The sequence below is a fragment of the Chiloscyllium plagiosum genome, chromosome 50, assembly GCF_004010195.1.
Source record: "Chiloscyllium plagiosum isolate BGI_BamShark_2017 chromosome 50, ASM401019v2, whole genome shotgun sequence".
NCBI classification, from domain to species: domain Eukaryota; kingdom Metazoa; phylum Chordata; class Chondrichthyes; order Orectolobiformes; family Hemiscylliidae; genus Chiloscyllium; species Chiloscyllium plagiosum.
In genome coordinates this window covers 5,507,616-5,513,682 of record NC_057759.1, presented here as the reverse complement: position 1 = coordinate 5,513,682, position 6,067 = coordinate 5,507,616, and the positions used below count along the sequence as shown (strand labels likewise).

The following is a 6,067-nucleotide window of genomic DNA, read 5'->3' as shown; positions in this document are numbered from 1 at the left end:
GAGTGTGTCGTCAATTTGAACTGTTGTGCTTTAGATTTGCAAACGAGTCAGACACAACAGTTCATTTGCTCCAATTTGTCTAACAAATATAAAATTGCTGGGTTTGCATCCCAGAGTGATTTACAGCCCATTCAGACAGTGTTTGAATGCTGTTTGAAGTTGCTAACCACCTCACTAAATTACCTGTGTCACTGGGAACTGCTCGAAGAATCAGCTGGAGAAAATAAGAGAGAAAGAACATTGGAAAGTTTTACTGCAAATATTCAGCTTCTCCTGCGACCAAATGAATCTGGATTCTTTGACTGATGCACAAACAATTATTCCAATTTTAATCTTTAGTTTATATCTGTGCTGACCATTCCTCTGAACATAGCACATTACTTTGTATGTCTCCCCAAGTAATTTCGTCTGCCACTTGTTCAGCCTGCCGACATTCTCACAAAGCATGTTCCCAAATAGTGCTTTATTTCTTTTTTAATTCACTTGTAGAATGGGAAAATCACTGGCTAGGCCGAGAATTTATTATCCATCCCTAGTTGGCCCCTGGAGAAGGAGGTTGCCTTCTTGAACCACTGCAGTTCTTGTGCTGTAGGTCGACCCACGATACCATTAAAGAGGGAACTACAGGATTTTGACCCAGCGACACTAAATGAATGGCTGATATATTTCCAAGTTGGGATGGTGAGTGGCTCAGAGGGAAATTTGCAGGAGGTGGTATTCTCATGTTTCTGCTGTGCTTGTCCTTCTAGATGGACATGTTGTGGGTTTGGAAGGTTCCTCCTGAGGATCTTTGGTGAATTTCTGCAGGGTATCTCGTAGCTGCTACTGAGCACGGGTGGTGGATGGAGTGGATGTGGTGCCAATCAAGCAGGGGCTGCATTGTCTCTGGATGGTGTTTGGATTCTCAAGTGTGGTCTACAATGTGCACTGCAGAGATGACTGAGCAGTGTGTGTGCGCACGTGAAAGTATGTGTAAGTGTCAATGAGAATGTGTGTGTGTGTGTGTCTCTCTCTCTCTCTCTCACACACAGACATGTACACTTTCATATTCTCACTCAAACACACTCACACACATACTCTCTCATACGCACACCCTCATACACTATGCGAGCAACGTCAGTTTGAAACCTATGTAGAGTGCCAACTGGAGAACGATTGCCGGGGTTACCTGCTCACCTTGTTTCCAATCCCGGAGTTTAATGGGAAGCAATGTGAGGACAGAAAGTATCAGAAACAGTGGGACAATGAGTACTGCCATCTCAGTGCTTTGTGTCTGTGCTGGTTTCAGAGAATGATTTCCTGTCAATAACATCATCCCTACAGCAAACACCAACCCCAGTGTTCCCTGTCGCCTGACCCCCTACCAACACTCGTTCCTTTGGAAGGAAACCTTTGTGTCTGTAAAATTTCCTCCAAACCCTCACCATTGCATTAACATCATTGTTTCTGTGCAGCCTGTCTCATTAACAATATCCCAACAATCCAACCCAAACTATTCGATGCTAAACTCAAAAGATCGCTCTGCACCAACTCTCTCTAAATTGTCAACTAGAAATTACTGTCCCTCATTTTCACGGCCTGCAAAACTTGCCTTGTCCTCCACCAGTCAGCGGCTAGTGGGCCAATCACAGAGAAACATCGAAAATATCATCAGGAGGATGCCATTCGGCCCTTCTAGTCTGCTCTGCCCATTCAAAGGGATCATGGCTGATCACCCAACACAGTCCCTTGTCTCCCCACACTCTCCCTTTAGCCCCAAAGAACTCAATCCAACTCCTTCCTGAACAACATTCAGTATTCTGGCCCTGACTGCATTCTGTGACACAGAATTCCACAGGCTCCCCACTCTCTGGGTAAAGACATTTCTCCCATCTCAGTCCCACTCCATTTCCTTTTGACTGTGACCCCCTGGTTCTGGACTCTCCGCCCAGTCACTGGGAACACCCTCCCCAAGTTTATTCTGTTTCGTCCTTGTTCAAATTTATAGGTTTCTGTGAGATTCCCCCTTAATTCTTTTAAACTCCAGTGAGTGTCACCCTAATCATTCCAGTCTCTCTCCATCTGTCAGTCCTGCCATCCCAGGAATCATTCTGGGAAACCGTTGCTGCACTCCCCCCATAGGCACAATATCCTTCCTCAAATAAGGAGGCCCCAAACTGCTCACACAATTCCCCAGGGTGTGGTCTCACCGTGTCCAATTGTAGCGAGACATGCCTTCACTTGGACTTGAATCCTCTTGCTATGAAGGCCTCCCTTATCTGAGAAAGGATATTTCTCTCTCTCTCTCCCCCCTCCCCCTCCCCCCCCCACAGATGCTGCCGACCTGCTGAGTTTCTGAAGCAATTTTTAGTGTTCATGTCAAGACTTCAGCTGGACCCCAGTGAAGAACGTGCACAGATCAAAGATGAAGAATGAATTACCTGGCTCTGTGAGGTTGATGGAATTCCTGGTCACATTAAATATCGTCCCAACCCCTATTGATCACGACGCACTGGTATCTGCCTTGGTGCTGGGACTGGAAGGACTCAATGGCCAGCTCTCTCCTGTCCAAGCTAAAGTTGTAATTCCTGCTGGCATTGTTTAAGGCTTACCTTTGAAAATACCACTGACAGTACGGTCCTGTACCTCGACGAAATACACACTCTCGAACAAGACGATTCCCAATTGGAACCTCCATTTTATTGACACTGGGGGTGAAGAACACCCCAGGAACTGGAACAAAACAAGACAAAGAGGAAATAAAAGATTGGATGTTGAAATTGTCTTTTTTTTCACAGATGTTAACTTCTATGACAGGATAATAACTGACAGAAAGGAGAAATAAATCAACTGAGATTTCACATCATTGCAAAGTTTCCATCTGTTGTAAAATCTACACTTCGAAAGATTTGTGTTAACTATGAATGGTCAAATGGTACATCATCCAACCATTGCCTCCTGATGTTCAATGGTATTAGCAATGCAGTCCCCAACCCCTGCAGTGTCAAATCTTGGTGGTTACCGTCACTGTTCCCACCCCCCGCAGTATCAACATCTGGGGGTTACTGTCACTGTCTCCACCCCCCCCCCCCCAAAACCTTTCCTATCCATGTATCTTTCCAAATGTCTCTGAAAGGTTATTACTGTACCCACTTCTACCACTTCCTCTTGCAGCTCATTGCAAATACGCACCACCCTCTATGTGACTTTTATGTCACTTTTAAATCTTTCCTCTCTCACCCTAAACCACTGCCCTCCAGTTTTGGACTCCCTGCCCTGGGGATAAAGACCTTGGCTACTCATCTTATCCAAGCCTCTATTTCTGCAACAATATACATATGAAACATCAAGGATCACTTAATCTGACTCGAGCCTTGGATTGGAAGTGCACATCTAAATCGTTCTTTGATGTGATGAGGATTTCTGCCTCTCCCACACTTACAGGGAGGGAGTTCCAGATTCCCTACCACCCTTTGAGTAAAAATGTTTTCCCTCACATCCCCCTCTGAACCTCCCCCAGCCATTGATCCCTCCTTCAAGGGGGTGGGGGAGGTTTCTTCCTGTTTACACCCCTCATCATTTTATCCATCTCAATCATGTCCCCACACACTCAATCTGCTCTGTTCTAAGGAAAACAACCTCAGTCTGTCCAATCTCTCTCCATCACTGAAACTCTCCAGCCGGGGAGAAAGTGAGGTCTGCAGATGCTGGAGATCAAAGTTGAAACTTTATTGCTGGAACAGCACAGCAGGTCAGGCAGCATCCAGGGAACAGGAGATTCGACGTTTCGGGCACAGGCCCTTCTTCAGGAATCCTGAAGGGCCTGTGCCCGAAACGTCGAATCTCCTGTTCCCTGGATGCTGCCTGACCTGCTGTGCTGTTCCAGCAATAAAGTTTCAACCTCGAAACTCTCCAGCCCCCAAGGCAACATCCTGGTAAATCTTCATCCGCATGCTTCCCCAGTGCCATCAAATTGCTCTGATAATGTCGATTTGTATAGAGGTGCTTAAAAACTCACTGAAATGACGATACATTTGCTGTTCAGGAGAGACTCTGCCTGCTGGTTAGAAACAGCACAATGCTAACTGCCCTCTTGACTTTTGCTGATGGTGATGATTGTGTGTATGGTTCTGCAGTAGTTGGAGTATTCCCACTAAATCTCTTCACCATCCTTACAGAAAATATATTCAATTGGGGTCGAACAGAGTAGTTTAATGCGGTGCTGTCTCCCTCCATTACCTCATTTCCAGAGCGGGCAGTCAGCTCTAGGACTGACACAGGGATGCCTGTGATTAAAGCAAACTGTTAGGCACTTTTCTAAGGCAGGAGTTGTTGTTGTGTTCAGCAACAGACAGTACTCTCACCATACAGTCAGAGAGAGTTACAGAGTCACTGAGAAAGTCAGAGAGAGACAGAGGGTCACAGAGAGGCAGGGAGAAACAGAGAGAGACATAGACACACACAGGGACACAGAGTTTTAAAGAAACACAGTCAGACTCAGAAAGAGGCACAATAAAGAAACACAGTCAGACTCAGAAAGAGGCACAAAATCACGGTGTCATCGAGATTAATCGACAGTTAAAGCAAGTCATAGACAGTCAAACAGAGAGAGATAGAGACCTCGCGGTTTGTACAAGATGCCTCACTGGGAGGGGTATCTCTCCTGTTCCCCTCCACCCCCCAATAACCACCATCCTGACCCTCGGGAACGGGACATGTTGACACAGTCCGCTCTCCCTCGGCGCTTTTCCTTCCCGCGCGGCCCCGGCGCCATTTTAGCTTCAGGCCCCGCGCGAGATGGCGGTTAACGGCCGCCTCGTGCCCCAAGTGACCGTTAGCCGCTGCTTCAGGGTGTGAGAATCAGAACTCACTTATAAATCAGCCGGAGACAAAGCCATGGAAACAAGGTAAATCTATTACAAACTTGCAAGTTTGGATACTTCGATGGTCCGAAAGAAGTGCGAGTGTAACAGAGCATGTAATCTTTCTTTGTCTGGTTTGTGAGTTGCTGAATCACACCTCTGTTGTTTTTCAATTTCCTTATCTTAGTACCAGACCGTCCTTGGATGTCTGCATCCCTGTACTTGTTATTACCGTTTGTTCCGTTACTATAAGCTTTATTGTGAAAACGCCATTATTCTTCTTTTGTGGTCATTGAGCAGGTGAGCAATGAGCATTGGAACATGGTTATACCTTTGCGCCGCATGAGGTCACCTCTCCCCGCTACGTGACTTCCCTTTATCTAAATTAAACTCCCTTTCTATTTTCTTGACTATACACTAGGGTTCCTGGTTTTCACCCAGGCAGCCCGGGTTCGACTCCCAGTATGAGGACCATCTGCCCTTTTCACACCCTAAAGTGATGAGGTTCACAATCTTATTTGTTTCTCGAATTCATGGAGTAACCTTTGGCTCTCCCTTCGCTGTTCGTTCTCTGCACCCTCATTTATTATGTCCAGTTCCTTAAGGGGACCCATTCCCTTGTTCAGGAGATGGAGTCCCTCAGCTTGATTACCCTGCAGGGTCATTTGTTTCTCTAAGGCTGTTTCAATTACTCATTGGGTTAATCCTCGTACACAAAGTATTTGTGGGCGGCACGGTGGCACAGTGGTTAGCACTGCTGCCTCACAGTGCCTGAGACCTGGGTTCAATTCCCGTGGAGTTTGCACATTCTCCCTGTGTTTGCGTGGGTTTCCTCCGGGTGCTCTGGTTTCCTCCCACAGTCCAAAGATGTGCTAAATTGCCCGTAGTGGAAGATAAGGGGTAAATGTAGGGGCATGGGTGGGTTGCGCTTCGGCGGGGCGGTGTGGACTTGTTGGGCCGAAGGGCCTGTTTCCACGCTGTAATGTAATGTAATCTAATCTAAATACAACAACCAACTGCTGCTAGTACCCCGGCCACTATTATCAAGGATGTGAGAACAGAGACTGAGAATAGAGACCATCACCCCTTTCCACTTCCCAAACCATGATTCTAGCCATCCCGTTAGTGTCCACTCTTGAATTCTTAGCCAATCCGATAGGGTGGTCAATCCTTGCAATGCATGAGTGATTGACCCATCAGGTGCTGTGTTATTCGGAATAAAGATA

At 46.5% G+C, this 6,067-nt stretch overlaps 1 long non-coding RNA gene across 1 annotated transcript in view; it reads right to left on the bottom strand.

Annotated features, from left to right (window-relative positions):
• Positions 1 to 2,713, bottom strand: part of LOC122544669 — a 4,244-nt gene extending 1,531 nt beyond the window's left edge. The window contains exon 1 of the long non-coding RNA XR_006310431.1: positions 2,421 to 2,713. This is a non-coding gene — a long non-coding RNA (uncharacterized LOC122544669). The remainder of the gene's footprint in view (positions 1 to 2,420) is intronic.
• Between the last annotated feature and the right edge of the window lie 3,354 nt (positions 2,714 to 6,067).